The sequence below is a fragment of the Silene latifolia genome, chromosome 2 (genome assembly GCF_048544455.1).
Source record: "Silene latifolia isolate original U9 population chromosome 2, ASM4854445v1, whole genome shotgun sequence".
Classification (NCBI taxonomy): Eukaryota; Viridiplantae; Streptophyta; class Magnoliopsida; order Caryophyllales; family Caryophyllaceae; genus Silene; species Silene latifolia.
In genome coordinates this window covers 103,989,229-104,009,850 of record NC_133527.1, presented here as the reverse complement: position 1 = coordinate 104,009,850, position 20,622 = coordinate 103,989,229, and the positions used below count along the sequence as shown (strand labels likewise).

General features: G+C 39.3%; 1 non-coding gene across 1 annotated transcript; it reads left to right on the top strand.

Moving 5' to 3' along the window:
• Positions 1 to 339: 339 nt before the first annotated feature.
• Positions 340 to 446, top strand: LOC141645530 (small nucleolar RNA R71). Its single transcript, XR_012545010.1, has one exon. It is a non-coding gene; the product is annotated as a small nucleolar RNA R71 (small nucleolar RNA).
• Positions 447 to 20,622: the final 20,176 nt, after the last annotated feature.

Sequence of the window (20,622 nt, the reverse complement as noted above, 5' to 3'; positions counted from 1 at the left end):
ATTGATGAAGATGCCGTCATGGCATTAACATGGTGCTTTGGTGATTTTGAGGCTTCTTCAAGTCTAGCCATAGCTTTTTCGAACTTCAAATTGATGGTATCAATGTGAGCACTAAGTTGAGCATCCAATTGAGTAATAGAGTCAACTTCATGCTTTCCTCCTCTAGTAGCCTTGTGAGGTCTACTATATTGTGAGTTATGGACCGCCATTTCCTCAATCTTGTTCCAAGTTTGATTGTCGTCAACTTCGGTGAACATTCCATTTGATCCCATGTTGATAATGTTTCTTGAGTCTTCATAAAGACCATTCCAAAATTGTTGTACCAAGAACCACTCGCTAAGTCCATGATGAGGACATGAGCGACAAATTCCCTTGAATCGCTCCCAAGCTTCATACAAAGATTCTTCATCTCTTTGCTTAAAGCCCGTAATTTGAGCTCTTAGCATATTAGTCTTTTCCGGTGGATAGAACTTTTTGTAGAAAGCTAGAGCCAACTTCTTCCAAGAGTCAATTCCGAGAGTAGCCTTATCAAGGCCTTTCAACCATTGTTTCGCGGTGCCAATTAGAGAAAAAGGTAATAAGACCCATCGAATTTGGTCTTGAGTTACACCGGTTTGAGGAATCGCATCACAATAGTCACAAAAAGTCTCCATGTGAGAGTGAGGGTCTTCACTAGGCATCCCCCCAAATTGGCTTCTTTCGACTAATTGGATAAATGCGGATTTGGTAATAAAATTTCCGGTTATGTGTTGTGGTGTGGGAGTACCATTGGGTAGGTTCTCCTCGGTTGGTACGGAATGTGATGAAAATTTAGGCATTGTGGGTTGATTTTGTGTTGGATTTTGTGTTGGGTTCTCCTCACCTTCTCTTGCAAAAGGGTTGACGAACTCAATAGTGTTTGGTTGAATATATAAAACCTCACCAATACCTCTCAAAGTTCTCCTAGAAAGTCTTCTATTGTTTGTCAAAGTCCTTTCAATTTCGTGATCAAAGGGTAACAAGTTACCTTGTGATCTTCTAGACATGCAAAATATCAAATAACTCGAAAATAATTAGAACAAACCTTGAGGAGTTTTACTTCCCCAAGGCAAAGAAAGACACAACTAATAACAATATAAGAAAATCTAAATCAAGTTAACACCGTCCCCGGCAACGGCGTCATTTTTGGTCGGGCTCACTTGGAGGTTTAGTTTTCGGTACTTGTCGTTAGGAGCACCTAGACCAAAACACAATTTATAACTCCACAAACAACTCTACAATTAGTAAAGAGGCAAGTATAGGTCGGATCCCACGGGATGGGAATTGAGATGAGATTTTCAATTGCAACTAGCGGTGTCTAAGGGTGTCACAATTTGGGGTTTGAAGTAGCAGATCACTAAACTAAAATAGCAATGAAAGTAAACAAGCAAGATGATTAAAAAGGGGTGTAAACAATTGATAAAAGGAACTAGGGTGTCATGGGGTCATAGGGGATTCATGGGAATTGATCATCCAAACATATTCTCAAATTATAAGCAAGCAATTATTGTTGTGATGGATCGAGTTGGTTTATATCTTACAATCCTAGGAAAGTTTGGGTCCCGGAGCCGAATCGATTAGATTGTACAACACCTACAATTCGACTTAATCTTCCTTACTCAACTATATGCATGGTCTAATGAGAGTCGAGTTAGTTTATGTCTTACAAGTCTCATTGAAAAGATAGGTGATGGGTAAAAAATGCAAGGATTCATAGGCTCGCATTTCATCAAACATAACATGTGCATAAGTTGAGATCACAACAAGCAAGCAAATAAACTATGAAAACATATTAATTTAAGCATGAATCATCCCCCATGTTGGTTTCCCCTAATTACCCATTAACCCTAGCTAAGGAAACTACTCACTCATTATTATGTTGAGCATGCTAGCAAGGTTGTCAATCATACCACCAACGTAAAACATGATGAATGAATGAATGAAAATAATTAACAATAATTAAAAAGGGATTAAGAGAATTATACCCACTAATGATTCCAATAATAAAGCAAAGAATAATAGAAGTATTTGATGATTGATTGGAAGGTTGTCAATCTCCCAATAATAACCCAATTAGTCTTCAATTACCCAAAATGAAAGATGAACAAAAGAGAGATTAAGGAAATGAGATTTGTATTAAAACTTGATTAAATGTTGAGTACTAGATTAAAAAGAGATTTGATTAATATATACTCCCTCCATACCACACCAATGGTAACATGGACCCACTTTTATCCTCACAAAAAGTGGGTTCATGTTACCATTGGTGTGGTATGGAGGGAGTACTACACTAGAGATTGCTAAGAAGAACATGATCATCTAATTAGCCTAATGGGGTATTTATAGTGGGGATTAGGTACATAAATTAGGATTTACTAAGGGCTTAAATGACGATTAAGTCGTTGAGGAATCGCCGGTCTCAAGGGAGACTCCGGTCTCCTTTTCGCTTGTTTTTGGAAAATATGCGCATCCTTCATAAAACATGTAGAAGACGAAATGGCTGACACACAATCCGAGCGTCCAGAGCACGGGACGGGCGGATTGTGGGTGTTTTGGACGAGTGGATTCTTGGGGTGGACGGGTGGATTATGGTGGTTCTGGACGGGCGTCCAGCTGGGGAAGACGCTCGGATTGCTCCTCTTGGACGGGCGGATTGTGGGCAATCCGCTCGGATTGTCTTACAGCTTCTTCCTTTCTTCTTTTCTTCCTTTCTCTTCATAAAATCCTTGAGGATTTCCTCAGGGATGCAAGGATCTTTTCTCATCATTGCCCAACTATAGTATGTACAAAGGCCTTCTAGTCTTGTCTTGTCTTTGATGCTTGGTCATTTAATTCGATCAATTTAGCTTCATTTTGCCATGAAAATGCAAGGTTTGCACTCCTTTCCTTCCAAGGAAACAAAACCTCAAAGAATATGCAAAACAAAGGACTAAAGACAATAAATGACCCAAATATGCACTAGTTGTCAATCTCCCAATAATAACCCAATAAGTCTTCAATTACCTAAAATGAAAGATGAACAAAAGAGATATTAAGGAAATGAGATTTGTATTAAAACTTGATTAAATGTTGATTACAAGATTAAAGAGAGATTTGATTAATATATACTACACTAGAGATTGCTAAGAAGAACATGCTCATCTAATTAGCCTAATGGGGTATTTATAGTGGGGATTAGGTACATAAATTAGGGTTACTAAGGGCTTAAATGACGATTAAGTCCTTGAGGAATCGCCGGTCTCAAGGGAGACTCCGGTCTCTTTTTCAACGGTCTTTGGAAAATATGCGCATCCTTCATAAAACATGTAGAAGACGAAATGGCTGACACACAATTCGAGCGTCCAGAGCACGGGACGGGCGGATTGTGGGTCTTTTGGACGAGCGGATTCTTGGGGTGGACGGGCGGATTGTGGTGGTTCTGGACGGGCGTCCAGCTCAGGAAGACGCTCGGATTGCTCCTCTTGGATGGGCGGATTGTGGGCAATCCGCTCGGATTGTCTTACAGCTTCTTCCTTTCTTTTTTTTCTTCCTTTCTCTTCATAAAATCCTTGAGGGTTTCCTCGGGGATGCAAGGATCTTTTCTCATCATTGCCCATCTACTATAATATGTACAAAGGCCTTCTAGTCTTATCTTGTCTTTGATGCTTGGTCATTTAATTCGATCAATTTAGCTTCATTTTGCCAAGAAAATGCAAGGTTTACACTCCTTTCCTACCAAGGAAACAAAACCTCAAATAATATGCAAAATAAAGGACTAAATACAATAAATGAACCAAATATGCACTAAAAAGCATGGGAACAAGGCTAATTCGGGGACTAAAAGTGCTCAAATTATGGTCACATCAATTGGCTCTTCCCACTTGCCATCAAAGGCAACTCCTTCAAACTCGCATTCATGATCTAAGGAATGGTGAAGGGTAGTTATTTGGGCTTCCTTCATTTAGGCAATTTGAATCTCCAACTCCTCACCTTGGGTAACAATGCCTTGAAGAACATTGTCCCTATTTTAGCTCTCCTCTAGCATTTTTTTGAAGAAGTTTTATTGATCTCCCATCATTTGGAGAATCACATTTTGAATGGGTTCATTTTCTTGTTGTGGGTGGGTGTGAAAGTGGTTGTCACTTGCTCAAATATTAATATCTACCTCTTAGTTGTCATCTACGTGCCGATACGGTCGTTTTGACAGTAATTAGAGTACATTTGGAGTCCGGGCCTAAAACCGTCTCCATTTTCTGATAACCGTTAAATCCCGAGTCAAAATGTTCTGGAATGTTCCGGATATTTCTATTCCATATTTCTTAATTTTTTATCTTTTGGTAAACAATTTCCCGTAATATTCACATAAGATATTAAAGAAAACTGAATTATTTCCGTCCTACCATAACTCAAACACGGAAATCTTTCTTCCGCAGAAGGAAACCCCTTGGGAACAGACGCAGCAGGTGCTGCGCCTCTTCCAAGAGACGCAGTGGCTGCTGCGCCTCTTCCCAGGCCCATTTCTACGTATTTCTCGTATCTTTTTCATATCTTTCCGAGATTCACTTCCAAAGAGTCTCCGAAACCCTAATTCCTCCACGTGATTAGTATAAATAGGAGCCTTCTCTCCTCATATTTCTCACGCGAGTGTCCGCCCTTCTCTTCTCCCTTTGCATTCTAGACTTTGTTCTTACTAATTTGCGCCTACGTGCTTGAACTTTCGACCACGTAAGCTCGGATCTTTCCGGGTACCAGCCTCTCCGTTGCATGACCGACCAATTTGACCAACTCCACAATCAATCAACTTAATTAATCTAATCGTTTTCCTCTTACGAGGGCACTTTCTTTGCATTCGCGTCGAGCATCACTAATCGATATCTTAGTCCTTCTCGTTTCGTCAACATGTAAGTCTGAGGGTGTATAATCTCTCTTTTATTTATTGTATTTTAATTATTGTATCATCAATTGTAAGGTTTATGTCGAAAATACCAATTAAAACCGATTTCTAGACCGTGCTTTAAAATCTCTTTTTACGGATTTCCAGTAGACAAACTGTCGAGAAAGGACGCAAGAATCGCCTGCGCCTCTTGAAGGAGCGCATTACTGCTTTGTGCCTCTTCGTGAGGCCGCATGATTCTCGCTTCCTTTCTTCTTCGTTCGTCCTCTGTAATTCGTCGTGTCTATTTGTTTCGTTTGTTTTTTTAATTCTTCATCGTGATAGCATATAATTCACATGTATATTATAATCATCATCATTAATATGTTTTAATCATCACAAATCCGACTTAAATCCCAAATAATCCAATATTTGCGGGTTTTCGTCATTAAATTCATTTCCGGGTTATAGAGATTCAATTCATCAATATTGGGTTTCTGGAATTCGTCTTTGATATAGTTTTCATCTGTCTATTGTCATATTCGTCATTAATCCATTGTGTTTAACCTAATTAATTGATTTAATTTGTTTCATTTGTTAATATCTTTCACTCCTGTAATTAATCCATATTAATTCGTTTAATTCCGTCTTATCCATGTTTTGCTATTTCTATGACCCATTCATATGTAAATAACCCTATTAATCACTTCCATCCGAGTAAATAATTTAAATCGGTCATTAAATTCATCAATGAATATTAACAACACGCAATTTCGGCTTCACATCCAGAATTCAGGCCAGGAACAGACGCAGCGTCTGCTGCGCCTATTCCAAAGGACGCAGCTCTGCTCCGCCTGTTCCGGGTTGAATTCTGTCTCTGAACTCCGTTTTTGCCTTGACCTAGTTTAATTAGTCTACGTTTAATTGACTATTATTCGTATTATCGCTTTCTGTTTTGTCGTTATTCTTTCTTCTTTTCGTTTTCTCAAATTATCCGTTTTAATGGTATTTTCGACATAAATCGCCTAATCCTTTGTAATTATTGCAATTTTTGTTGTAATTTTATTTATTGTATTTATCATTATTTCTTATCGCATTTGTATGTTTTCACATGTAAATCAACCTTAAATTCAACTTCGACCCAATTGTTTGCTAAATTAATTGTCAACCGACTTAGTTAATTTTCACATGTAAGGACTAAAACTTGGATGTTGCATTGCATGCATATAGCCGACGATATATCAAGTACAAATAACTTCCCTAATCATGAGTAGAGGCCGCTATTGAGGCGGGCGGGATTAGGTGTTTGATCAAAAGAGCTTCCTAATACGTACCCTCACCCCTTACTCCAGATATCTGTGAACACCCGTGTTCATTGGCATCCACGAGAGTCATTCTAGACATAGAATGCTGAGGGTAACGATTGCTTAGTGTTCATGTCTCTACTTTGTGTCTTGACATGACACGAGGTATTCGAACGGTTCCAATTTCCCATAAAAATTGGTGGCGACTCCATACAAAAATGCAAACGCTTGTTTCTCTTTTCCTTCCAAGCGCCTCCGTGGGCCCCCGCTGTTCAAAACGAGTATCACATGAGGCGACGACGTCCAGTTCCTGAGGGTTGGCCACACCCGTCTTTCTACCGGTACCCAGCTGAGGGGTACCCAGAGCCAGCCAGTGACGAGGAGGAGGGCACAGTTGAGGAGGAGGCGAGGACTCAGGCTGAGGAGGCGAGGAGGAGGGAGCAGGAGAGAGAGACCCGGACTTTACGGTGGAGGACATGACGGACGAGGCTGACGAGTAGCTACTAGTCTACTCACTTCCCCAGTTTTCAGGCTGGTTTGGGGAAGTTCGTGTTTTGTATGTACATTCTTGCTCTTTTATTTCTTTTTGTCTTCTTTTCATTTCTTGTTTTTCATTCATTTATTGGTTGTATTTTTCCCGTTCCCCCGTGTATATCTGCTGGTGTATGCTGGAGGACAACGAGGGCGTTGTCCGTTTTGGTTTGGGGAGGGTAATGCATCCTTTGAGTCTGCATTTGCATTTGCTTCTGCATTCACGTTTCTATTTTTCGCTTGTATTGTTTTCATTTATTTCAAAAAAAAAAAAATCAAAACAATTAGAAAATTTTAAAAAATTAATAAAATATTCACGTTTCATTTTGCATATAGGTTGAGTCGGAACGGTTGATTTTCGTGATGATATTGCACTGTAACTTGTCATTTTTACTTGAACCTTGCACTTTTATTGACAGTTAATAGCTGAGTCTTACGCATAATCTACGAGTTTTTGTTCAAATTAAGCTGACTGTGTAGACTTGACCTAATAAATTGGCAACCTACTCTATAAATTCTGAGTTTTAGAGCCTATAACTGGTGACATTCATGATCGGTTTACATAGGAATTGAGAGTAGTACTCCTTGCATAGCATGTTCATCGTTTTTGCACATTTATGACATTCGATTTCTGACCAATTGCATACATTCGGGTTTGTGGTCGAGTCACATGCAGGGAGGTGATTGCAAATTTCCCTTTCTTACAATTTTCACCCATTTAGCTCCACTTAAGCCAAATTTAGCCTTTTTTACCCATTAGCTACATCCAAAACTAAGCCTGCCCAGTCAAGCTAGTTTAGTGTGTCTTTTGTGGTATGTTGATCCATTTGCGAGTTTGGCCCGTGTGTATTGTTGGAGCTGGTAGAGGAATGAGAAAGGAAGAAAATGAAAAAAAAAAGACATGAAAAAGGAAAAAAATGAAAAAAAGAGTTGGAATTCACGAGAGAAGAAAAAAAAAGAAAGAAAAGTTAGAAATAAATTGATTTGTGTTGTCTGCTTAATTAGGCCCGTATTAAAAAAGGAAAGTTTGTGACGGTCTCACTCGTCTGTTCTTATTCATATATTTTTGAGGAGATAGTGTATTTGGTAAGTTAGTTGTGTTCCATGAAGGGCACCTGTGCTTTATTTCTAGTCAGTTGAGATTCGGAAGGGTTTATATGGTCTTATTTAGGAGCTAGCTTGACGCTTTAACTTCACATTCCCATAATTTGTTTTGCCTTTCTTACCTGAACCTCGCTTTCCCATATCATTTGTAAGCCCTCGGCTGTGACGGACATTGTCGGTTGGAGTGTGTGCATAGTACTTGAATCGTCTGTAATTTTTGTTACATGCATGTTATGTAGGTCGCACTTTAGGTAAGTGACTGTTTCTCCTTCTCTCTTATACATATATAATTCACCCTTTGCTTCATGAGAGAAGAGTGACCACGCGAGAGTCCGATTTTGTTGGTCTTGCAAGGTCGATAGATCAGCTTTATTTCTGGACATCTTATAATTCGGTTGCGTATTGACTGCTGTAGCTATGACTGTTGATTTCGGTTACATTAAATTGGTTCAAGTAGACAAGTTATAGCTAGCTCTGAGTTTTCATTTTCGTCCCATTAGTTTGCATTTAGTTTACTCGAGGACGAGTAAAGGTTCGGTTTGGGGAGATTTGATACGTGCATTTTATATAGCCTTTTTAGTCTTATTTTGCACGTATTTCTATGGACTTTTGTACTGTTTTGTATTGCAATATGCCCCGAATTCACTAATTTGGTTTGTTTTGTCTGAATTGCAGAAATGAACCTGTAAGTGGTGAAACCGTACTCTTTTCGTCCTATTTTGCATGCATATTGAGGAGACGGGAATGTTAAAGCGAGATTATGCCTGGATTTACGTGGAAGGGTGGTCAACGGAGCAGTCAAGACGAGTTTGAAGCTGACTTGGAGGAAGAACACTCGATCGAGAGGTCTTTTGCATCGATCAAGTTGTTTTGTGAGTTGAAGAGTTCGATCGAGTGATTTGCTGTGCTCGATCGAAATGCTGGATATTGGGTTTCCTCGATGAAGTGATCTTTTTACTCGATCGAGAGGATTAGCTGCTAAAGACCTCGATCGAGTGCTTTTATATTACTCGATCGAGAGGTTTTGGATTTTAGACGGGCTTAATTAACCCGTGTTATGTTATTTCGTGATGGACTTTGTTTTGTCTATTTAAGCCTTGCTAATTAGGTTATTAATTACGTTTTGACTCATCTTTAGAACGCCACTTTACTCTCTTAATTTCTCTCTAATACTTTCTACTGTAACTTTGCTCTTCAATCTCTTGCTTGGATTTTGGTTTGTTCTTTACGCCGGATCACTTGTGATTGTAATCTCCCTTTCTTATTAATCTTAATCTCATTATTTATTGCTTTAGTTTCTTATTTCTCTGTTGTTTAATTTCTGCCCTAATTAGTTTATGCTTAATTACTATTATTGCATCATGTCTTTCATTAGTTTATTCATCATTATTATTATTGACAACATTAGTAATATGAGTAGCTAAATCCTTCCATGTTGGGATTAGGGAATCCATGGTAGGATTGTGATGATGTAGCGAATAGGCTAGATGATTTATTTGTGAGAATCTGTACCCATGGCAATTTAATTATAATACTGACTTAGTTGAGTGCACGCTTCTAAGTTACTTTTAATCTGGTTAAATTTACTCCTGGATCGGAAGATTGTACTAAATAGACCTGCTGTGAACAGTAGACTACCCTTGCGAGGACGGAAGTTAAGTTAGTGGAAATCTAGGATAAAAAGTGGACCGGAAGGACCTTTCCTGTATCCGTCTCACAGTAGATTATCTACGCTATTTGCAGTTGAGTCGATAGACTACCATGGTGAACCGAAATCCTGACATGTTCTCTCTCACTTGATCATCTTTATTATAATTACAGTCTTTTATTGCTCTCTCTTTATCGCTCTTTCCTTTAAGCTTTTATTAGTTTAGATAACCAAAATTCAAACCCCCATTTGTGACCAAATAGACGGACCCTTAACAGATATCTTGCCTCCCTGTTGAGATCGACCCAACTTTCCTAGCTATATTAGTTAGTGACCAGTTGGTTATTTTTGGTAGGTACACGACTAGCCTGTCACTAAAATTGTTCTGGCCTTCATGCTTGTGTACTTTGTTGATAATATGTTCCTTTACTATTGTTAGTAATGACATTGTCGTGTTTCAAGTACGGTTTATACGATGTAATCATGGTTTTGTGCTTCCACGCTTTTTGGATGCCAAATTGAATTGCGGGAAGTAACATGTTAAATGGTGGTTATAATTCATGTTGCATGTTTTTGTAATGTCACGTAAGGAATTAATCGATGTTTGTGTATAACAATGGGATGACGGAATGGGTAATTGTGTTGTTCACTTTTCGTGTGGTCATAATGTGCAAAAGTCATATATGTCTAATGTCGATGAAGTACCATCTTTGGTGCGAGTCTCATAGTATAATATGTTTGTAATGTCAATATGGAATAAAAGTTATCGCCGCGTGTATTGATTGTTGTTTGTATTGAAGGTGAACTTCGGGGACGAAGTTCCTTTTAAGAGGGGAAGAGTAATGCCGCATGAGAAAATGACAAAATTATGACAATCTTATAGTATTTTGAGTAATTGTTGGAGTAATTGTTAGTGATTGTTGAATAATTGTTGGCAATTGTTGATTAAATTCATCATACTGTTGTATTTCGTTTCCGAGTAATTGTTAGCAAAGTTATCAAGTAGTTGAAGTGTTATTGCATTGTTGAGTAACATGAATGACTTAAAGGCATTAATTTAAATGAATGCTATTTTGTTTGTTGTATAAGTGATCGATAATTTACTGCTCTTGGGTGATTGATAACTAATGGTTGTTGACAATTAGTTGATGGAGGAATAAACAGATAGTCGCTACTTGAGTAATGATATGAGATAAGTAGAAGTAACGGGTGTGCTGGTTTGTTCTCGTGTATAATGTACGTTTGACGATTTGATAGGAAGTCTTGTTGAGTGATGTGTGCTACGGTAGATGATGATGATGATGGTTGATGAGCATTCATATCGGGGTGGTATTCATGAACGGTTGTATTTGTCCTTGTCAGAATGGATAGTTGTATGTTGCCTTAGTTCCTTTCTGTCTTGTGTCGTAGGGAAGGTTGAGTTGAACTTCGGGGACGAAGTTGTTTTTAAGGAGGGAAGACTGTAATACCCGTCCTTTTAGAGACCGGTTGACCGTCGTTGACCGACTTTAGACACTTATTGGAGCATATAATTTGCAACTTACGATGATTTGAGTGGATTAAATTCAGAATAAATATGAACAATAGAAACTGAAGTTTTTGTCCATAAGAACAATAAACAAACAAGGAGAAGATTGTTTTTGTGAGACGGATTTTCTGATTTTAAAGAACAAGTAAATGTAAAGATATGAAAGACTTAATCTTCCTACTTAATCTAGCCACACAGGTCGAGATTAAGGTTACTCCACAAAGGTAGTAAGCTCCACGAAGGAAGACGGGTTTTGCACAAAGCAAGGTTTTTTCATTCATCCAATTCTATGCTTTACAATCGATGGTGAAGCCTTTATATAGGCAAATAAAACCGAAATCCTAAGCAAGATAAGAACCATCCAAGGGTTGAGAACTAACTAGTACAATGTGTTAATAAACTAACAATAAAGATAAATCTTGGAGAGCAAGGTGAGTTGTTATTGGTTGCTTCAAGGCCTCCTCTTTTGTCCTCCAGTGTAGGATAGTTGGTGAGCTTTATTTGGCAGCTCAAGGTCTCTGAAATGAGGTGTAGGAATCAGTATTTGTCGAGGTCAAGGACAGGTGCAGCTGTAGTAGTAGAAGGAGGAGCAACAGTCCAAAAACAGGACCACTATGATGTCGCTTTCACATGCTCAGGTTATGTTGGTTGCATTTATCACTTCAAAAAGGCCTTCTTTCACATAACCTTTGATTCATACCTTCATAGGGTCATCATGTGATCATTTACCATCCTTGAATGTGCACCTTAAGGCTTAAAAGATAGTCTGAAAAGCCCTTGTTGCATACAAGTGTCAGTCAAGTCGTTCCAAAAGCATTCTGGAATCAGACCTATCTTGCAGATTCCATATCTCGCTCCTTAGGATGAATTAGAATGCCCCATAGGTACCAAATGAAAGCTAAACGAGTTAGCTTTCACCTCAAACAAGAATCAGTTGAATACATTAGCTGAATCTCGAGATATGATCGCTTGAGTACTAGCAGGTCAGGCCTGCAATGATCAGCATTCAGCCGTGTTCCAGCAGGAACTTTGAGGTGTCATATCTCTCTGCTAGGGTTTAACCAATGTATGAGCCATATACCAAAAGAAAGATAATTGAGTTAGCTACCACCTCCAAAAACAATTACCCCAAGGTGTTTCTTCGTTTGGGAGATATGATCCGTTTAGTACTGACAGGTCAGAACTGCTGCAACTGAAACAAGAAATCGTGCCAGTCTTTGAGAGCTTACTTAGGAAAATCCACACGGTGAAACTTGACCATTCCAAGTCCATGAGAAAGATGACATTCTCAAGATTTTATACATATAAAGAACATAATTTTTGACCAAGTAAAACTCAAGATATGGAGCAAACAAAATGACCATAATTCTGCAATCAAAACAGAAATGCTATGTTGATGTTCTTTGCTTTAAGTAATTTCTTTCTTGGATTGTCATTATCATTTTCCCTTTAATTGATCACAAAAATGGCATCCCCATATTTCAACTCCTGTTGCAAATTTCCTTTCTTCAAAAGAATTTGCCTCAAATTCCGATTGATCAAATCCCTTAGCTCCTGCTTCAAACCCCCCAAGTTCAAAGAATTTGACCTCAAATTGTGGCCAAATAGAGGCAAAAACCTCCAGCACTATGCCTTGGGAGTTCAGCCTACCAGTACCTGTCTTACTCTTGACTTGAATGCTTAAGGAGTGACCAGCTAGGGAATCCTACCAGATTAAAGATTAGAACATGGTGATTTACTTGGTAGTTTTGGACATTCTTCAGACCAGGATATAAAGCACTCATCTCCAAATGCTCACACCCATGCTTGGTGCTCATGTTCAAGGGCCACAGTTGCACCCAGTCTCCTCTCTTCTGGTTGAACTTATCATTTCCATTGTAGAGATTATAGCTCCCTAAATATGACCTTAATTTATTGTCATTGACATTCACACTCAGTTGCAAGGCTAATGTGTTCAACAACATATTTCCAAACTCATTATAAGCTTCACAATATGAGTTATTCATCAAGAAGTAAAAACTCAAGTATTTCTCATCATAGTCTTCAGCCATGTGGTCTGATTCACGCCTCTGGATAGTTTCACTAATACCAAGTGACAGCTCGCTCATGTGGTACATTTCAGAAACTATTTCCCTTTCGGGATTCATTAAGGTAGCACCTCTAGAATCCATCAAGACACCACCGAACTTGCCCTTAAACTCATATATTATTGCCATAAGTTTACCACTAGTCTTGGTGAAGGATTTAGCATAGCTCTTAATTCTATTAACATGGCAACTTCTTAAGAAAGCCTTAGCATAAGAAGAATCAATAGTACTTCCCAAGACCAGAATGTAAAAATTAAAACAAGAAAAATTAACTTGATTCATTTCTAATCCATAACCCAATATGAAGTTTGAGAGCACAAACAACTTAGGACTTAATAACAACATTCCTAACTCATCAAACCTTAAATAAGCAAGTTCCACGCATCCTACATCCATAAAGCACAACCATTTCATTCCACGAGACAGATTATACATGTTAAGCTTCAACACATCACCCCTCCAAATAAATAAGTATAGACCACCATCTAAGCTTATCATCAACCTTAACAGCATGTAGTAATGAAAGTGCGGGGTGAATATGTCATGGATTTTATCTCCCTTAGAGTTCATTTTAAAATCAGAATAAAGGGCACAATAAAAGAGCATACTTTGAAATTCTGAACATGTGACGATGTAAGGACCATCTTCTTGCCCCTTCTTGTATGCACCCAACATGACTTCGCTATTAAATATGGTCAAGGACAAGCCCAAATCAAAGCTCAAAGGGTTACCCAACTTCTGGCTCAAGAGCATATTCATATGGTTCAAGAGAACAACATGAACATCATGAGAAATAATTCGTGGAGCGGTCTCTAGAACTGTTCCTTTCACTATATCTACATCACATGAGACTTTTTCGTCATTCATTAATGATGTATGGACTTCACACCCATCATTCACTTCATCGTCAAAAACAGGGGGAAGCTCGGGATGGAACCAAGCATTACCCTCCTCATGAACATAATCAAGAAATATTGAAGACTTCATTGCTTAAAGAAAAAGGAAGGGTATTTGTTATGTAAAGCTACGAACTTTGATGTTATTCTAAGAAAATGAAGGCTATTTTTGTTGTGAGTAAAGAAATGGAACAAAATTTCAGAAACAGAGTTTACAAAAATCAGGATATCAGGGATGCTATTTGAACAACGTAATGATTTTTTTGTGTTTAAAATCACTCAATTAAGTAACCTAGGCTCTGATTACCAATTTGGAGCATATAATCTGCAACTTACGATGATTTGATTGGATTAAATTCAGAATAAATATGAACAATAGAAACTGAAGTTTTTGTCCATAAGAACAATAAACAAACAAGGAGAAGATTGTTTTTGTGAGACGGATTTTCTGATTTTAAAGAACAAGTAAATGTAAAGATATGAAAGACTTAATCTTCCTACTTAATCTAGCCACACAGGTCGAGATTAAGGTTACTCCACAAAGGTAGTAAGCTCCAAGAAGGAAGACGGATTTTGCACAAAGCAAGGTTTTTTAATTCATCCAATTCTATGCTTTACAATCGATGGTGAAGCCTTTATATAGGCAAATAAAACCGAAATCCTAAGCAAGATAAGAACCATCCAAGGGTTGAGAACTAACTAGTACAATGTGTTAATAAACTAACAATAAAGATAAATCTTGGAGAGCAAGGTGAGTTGTTATTGGTTGCTTCAAGGCCTCCTCTTTTGTCCTCCAGTGTAGGATAGTTGGTTAGCTTTATTTGGCAGCTCAAGGTCTCTGAAATGAGGTGTAGGAATCAGTATTTGTCGAGGTCAAGGACAGGTGCAGCTGTAGTAGTAGAAGGAGGAGCAACAGTCCAAAAACAGGACCACTATGATGTCACTTTCACATGCTCAGGTTATGTTGGTTGCATTTATCACTTCAAAAAGGCCTTCTTTCACCTAACCTTTGATTCATACCTTCATAGGGTCATCATGTGATCATTTACCATCCTTGAATGTGCACCTTAAGGCTTAAAAGATAGTCTGAAAAGCCCTTGTTGCATACAAGTGTCAGTCAGGTCGTTCCAAAAGCATTCTGGAATCAGACCTATCTTGCAGATTCTATATCTCGCTCCTTAGGATGAATTAGAATGCCCCATAGGTACCAAATGAAAGCTAAACGAGTTAGCTTTGACCTCAAACAAGAATCAGTTGAAAACATTAGCTGAATCTCGAGATATGATCGCTTGAGTACTAGCAGGTCAGGCCTGCAATGATCAACATTCAGCCGTGTTCCACCAGGAACTTTGAGGTGTCATATCTCACTGCTAGAGTTGAAACAATGTATGAGCCATATACCAAAAGAAAGCTAATTGAGTTAGCTACCACCTCCAAAAACAATTACCCCAAGGTGTTTCTTAGTTTGGGAGATATGATCCGTTTAGTACTGACAGGTCAGGACTGCTGCAACTGAAACAAGAAAATCGTGCCAGTCTTTGAGAGCTTACTGAGGAAAATCCACACGGTGAAACTTGACCATTCCAAGTCCATGAGAAAGATGACATTCTCAAGATTTTATACATATAAAGAACATAATTTTTGACCAAGTAAAACTCAAGATATGGAGCAAATAAAATGACCATAATTCTGCAATCAAAAAAGAAATGCTATGTTGATGTTCTTTGCTTTAAGTAATTTCTTTCTTGGATTGTCATTATCATTTTCCCTTTAATTGATCACAAAAATGGCATCCCAATATTTCAACTCCTGTTGCACTTATCTAAACCTTCAGAAACCTTACGAGTTAACCTTATGATGTTGTAACCCTTTGAAGTTTTGGTTACTTGATCTATCGGAGGCTACTCGATCGAGTAGCTTAGTCACTCGATCGAGTAGAGGCCACTCGATCGAGTAAGTTGTTTACTCGATCGAGTAACGTGAGTTCAGCGGGGAATTATATATCGCAATATCGTGAAACCTGTGGACATGGCCCACCTTCGTATGCCCAGCCGATCTGTGGACAATGGCAGCGGTCTTTTGAAAGCCACGCTCGGCGGCGTAAAAATGCTTTCGACCGGATTGTTTTAGATCGGTCGGTTTCATCTCGGTAAGGATATCGAAACGATTAGAGATGTTCGGAGTCGCCACCAAGCATTTCTGGGATGCTTGTAACCCGTTCGAAATCCACTTTATACCTCGGTCAAATCGAAGCACAAAGCAGCGTTTGACATTGGTACTAAAGATAAGGAAATCGTCCCTCTTTAGCATCCTATCTCTAGAATGACTCTTGTACGCCCTGGATAAGGTCGTCCACTATCCAAAGTTTCTGAGTAAGAGGTGAATGTACGAATTGGGAAGCCCTTTAATCAGACACCCAATCCCGCCCGCGGTAGCGGCCTCTACTGATCGATCTTGGTTGGTTGAATACAAAAGTTGATAAAATGGTTTAAATGCATGAATGCGCATCCAATAATTTAAACCTAACATGTGAGAGCTTTCTAAGTCGGTTGATTTAATCCAAGTATCAAGTATAAGATGCCGGGTTGGATTAATGATTGATTTGCATGCAAGACGGAAATTAAACATCCATTTACCGTATTAGGTTTAGGGTACATAACGTGATCCATTTGTCTTAGTAAGGCATTTTGCAAATGTGATTTTGAATGAGCAAATAGTCATCTGATCTGTCCTATATCCGGGCTAACCGGAGTCGGGATCATCCTAGACTAATGCTGGAAAGGGAACAGGCCCTGTACCAGACGGCTACATGAGGCGCGAGCAAGTCGGCGGTGTAAAGGGGCCTCCCCTGATTCTGAAAATGGGTAGGAAAAGGCCTGCTTGAGGCGCGGGTCAGCCTACGGTTGTATGCCGTGTTCTGACCTTTTGAAAATGTTATAAAACGTGTTGAGAAATGGGTATTTGAACCCGATATGGTTTGAAAGGGTCATTTAGACCGTATTTGTTAATTTGAAGAACTAGACTCGAATAATCATCATTACTTTGATAATATTCGGTGTCGGGTTCGACTTGACAAGCTTGACATGAATAGTTTTGAAAATAATTATGAACTAATTGTTTTAAGTTCATTTGACTATAATTAGTCGATACTCATCATCCTACCCGGGTTAAAATCCGGCATGTTATGTAGAACCAAGGATGACTTTGTGTTGGTGACTAATATATTTGTTTCGAAAATGTAAAGAAATAACGAAAGGCTTTAAAATACCTCCCAAAATGTAAAGAAATGAAATAAAAGGTTTTAAATTCCTTTTAAATGTCATTAACCAAATATTATCACCGAAACACAGATTTAACCGTCATGGTATGAGGAACCAAGGGTGAAAAATGTTTTATGGTTAAGTCAAATAAAATAAATTAAAGAGGGTTTGAAAATATTTTAAATGGTAAAAACCGATTACAAATATGAAAATGAATTAAAGGGGAAAGACGAGAACAAACACGGTTGATCTCTGACCTGAACACCCCATTTAGGCGTGGGTAAGCCTCCAACCTAAGGGGCTTCTTTTACAGGCCAAAAATCAGTTTTAGCTCGTTTATCCCATATTTCGGTTCATGTTATGCACGTTTTAGCATGTTATAGTCATGAAACAAATGAAAACATGATAAAAGAGGATTTTTACACCCTCATACTTACATGTTTGGTTATGGCGAGTGACCGACGTTAGTGTAACAACTCGTTTGGTCGGAAAAAACTCGGTTTAAAACCATTTTGGTACGTAAAAAGAGTGTTTTAAGATTAGTGACGGTGTAGTGGTCGAAGTGGTCGGTCAAGTGATTTAATACACGATGCCGGTACCAAACAATGTGTAAGGCTTGTATTTACGATCGGTAGGTCGTAAATACGCGTCGGATTGTGACTTAAGAAGTCGAGTCGAGAATTTTAAGGGAGAAAAGAGGGGGCGGACACTCGCGTAACTCTCAAATGGGGGCCATTTGAGAGGTATTTATAGGGAAATGAGTGGTTGTGTGAGTTTTGAGCGACGTGGCCACCTGGGCTGCTCAAAGAGGCGCGAGCCACGTCGCGGGTCTTCGAAGTGAGTTGTCGCTTTCACACAAAAACAATCATGATTTGTTCTGTCCTAGGTTTTTTAGTCATATGTTTGGTACTTAACCAAACATAAATCCGGGAAAACTTAAGGTAGAAGGTTTAAAATGTTTTGTTTTTGGTGGTTGACTCGGTTTGACTCATTGTTGGAGTCGGGATTTGAATTTTTGAGTCGGTTTTTGGTCCGGTGTCGGTTTTGACTCTAGTTAGTGTCATTGCGACCTCGTCGTCGTGCATTAAACACTCCAGGTATTTTTGAAATATTTTGAAATGTTTTATTTTCGAAATAGTTTTTAAGTTTTCCGACGTAATGTTGTACACAAACTGTCGATCAAACGCCGCGATCCCAAAACATGTTATAGTCCGATAATCATCGGGTGTTTATTGGAGTCTCAATAGATACCGGGTATCTACAGAGCCCCCACTTTGACTGAGGCTTGGACAGGGCGAAAGTCAAAGTAGAGCTCCCAAGTTATTCGAAGATTACAACGTGGAGACCCAAGTGACGTCGAGGCGGCTCGAAAGGATTCGGGCCAAGGACCTGCCGTCGAGAAGAGCGACGCCAAGGCGACTCGAGGGTACGAGCCAAGGACCTGTCATCGGGAACATTTTAGAGTCTGTCGACTATCCGTGCGGGTCGTTTAATGTCCGTTAGACTACGTACAAAGGCTCGCCAGCCATAGGAAGGAGTCATACCTGAGGCATCTTCGGATATGTCCTTGCGTGTTTGCGGACAAAAGCTCGCCAGCTGTGACAAGGAGTTGTACCCGAGGCATCTTCCGGATATATCCTTGGTTGTGTGCAGACAAAGGCTCGCCAGCTGTGACAGGGAGTTATACCCGAGTCATCTTCGGGATATGTCCTTGAGTGTTTGCGGACAAAGGCTCGCTAGCTGTGGTGCGTAGTAAGGCTCGCCAGCCATGATGCGTGGTAAGGCCCGTCAGCCATGGCGCATAGTATGACCCGCCAGCCATGGCGCGTAGTAAGGCCCGCCAGCCATGGCGCGTAGTAAGGCCCGCCAGCCATGGCGCGTAGTAAGGCCCGCCAGCCATGGCGCGTAATAAGGCTCGCCAGCAATGGCGCGTAGTAAGGCTCGCCAGCCATGGCGCGTAGTAAGGCTCGCCAGCCATGGCGCGTAGTAAGGCTCGCCAGCCATGAGGGTCGGTTAATGGACCGTGAGAATAGCCGCGTCAAATGGGCTTGTTTTGGAAGTAGCGAACTCGTGATGCCGCCGTGAAAATAGTGAATTTTGAATTTCCACTATCATTGTTTTTGAAATAAGCGGGTTCCGCGAGGAAGCCTCCTGTTGACATTTGAGGGAATAGTGAATTTGGAATCTTCACTATTCGTTTTTGAATTTGAAGTGGCGGTTTTAATCGCCGTTTGTTGAATTTTGAAGGAAATAGCAAATTTTAAATTTTGCTATCACGTTTGGAGTGACGGTTTATGTAGCACCGTTGACATTTGATGAAATAGTGAATTTGGAATCTTCACCATTATTTGAAGTGACGGTTTATGTGCCGCCGTTGACGTGTGTGATGAAAATAGTGAATTTGGAATTTTCAATATTATTTGAAAATTGAAGAAAATAGTGAATTTTGATTTCTCACTATTATTTTGAAATTGACGAAAATAGTGAATATTGAATTTTCACTATTATTTTTGAAGTTGGCGGTTTTGATCGCCGTTTGTTTGAATTTTGAAGAAATGGTGAATTTTGAATTTTCACTGTTATTTTTGAAAATTGAAGAAAATAGTGAATTTTGAGTTTTCACTATTATTTTTGAAGTTGGCGGTCTTGATCGCCGTTTGTTTGAAAATTTCGAAAATAGCGAAGTTAAATTTTCACTATTTGTTTTTGTGAAAATGACTATCTTTAATACCGTCGATGAAAATTTGAAGTTTGTTATGTGGAAATTGGGCCAATGCCCAAAATTCGCTGAAAGAGTAAGGGACGCCTGATTGAGGCGCGAGCCACGTGGCGAACCAAAGGGGCTTCCCTTTTTTCTGTAAAAAGACGGGGGGTTCGGCTGCTCGTCATTCCTCATTCATCTTCAACCTTCGACATAAAACCCCGCAAAAACTCGCCAATGTTGGACTTTGCTAGCTTCCATTCGTGCCATCAACAATAATGTCGTCTCAAGGTATGCATTTCCTCTCGAATCCATTTGTTTTTGTTGATCTTTAAGTTAATTGAATTAGGGCGAAATTTTACCCTAGAAAATCGATTTGGGCATTTTTGATTGAGCCCATTTCGAGTGAAATTGATGATTGCATTAGGTTAGAAACCTGTTTAGGAGTATAGGGGTGCTTTTAGGTTGCATTTTGGTCCCCGTTCCCGCTCCCTATGCTCGAAAAACGTGAGGGAGGTGAGAAACCGTCTCATTTCACAATGCCAAATTTATTTGCTTGGATAATGGGTCCCACTAGGTTATATTGTAGTCGGGAAAGATCATTTTTGCCATTGTGGACTTTTGTTGGGTATTGTGGGCAAAATTGGAATTTTTGCCTTTTGTGACGGTCTTATATCTGACAAAATAAGCGTC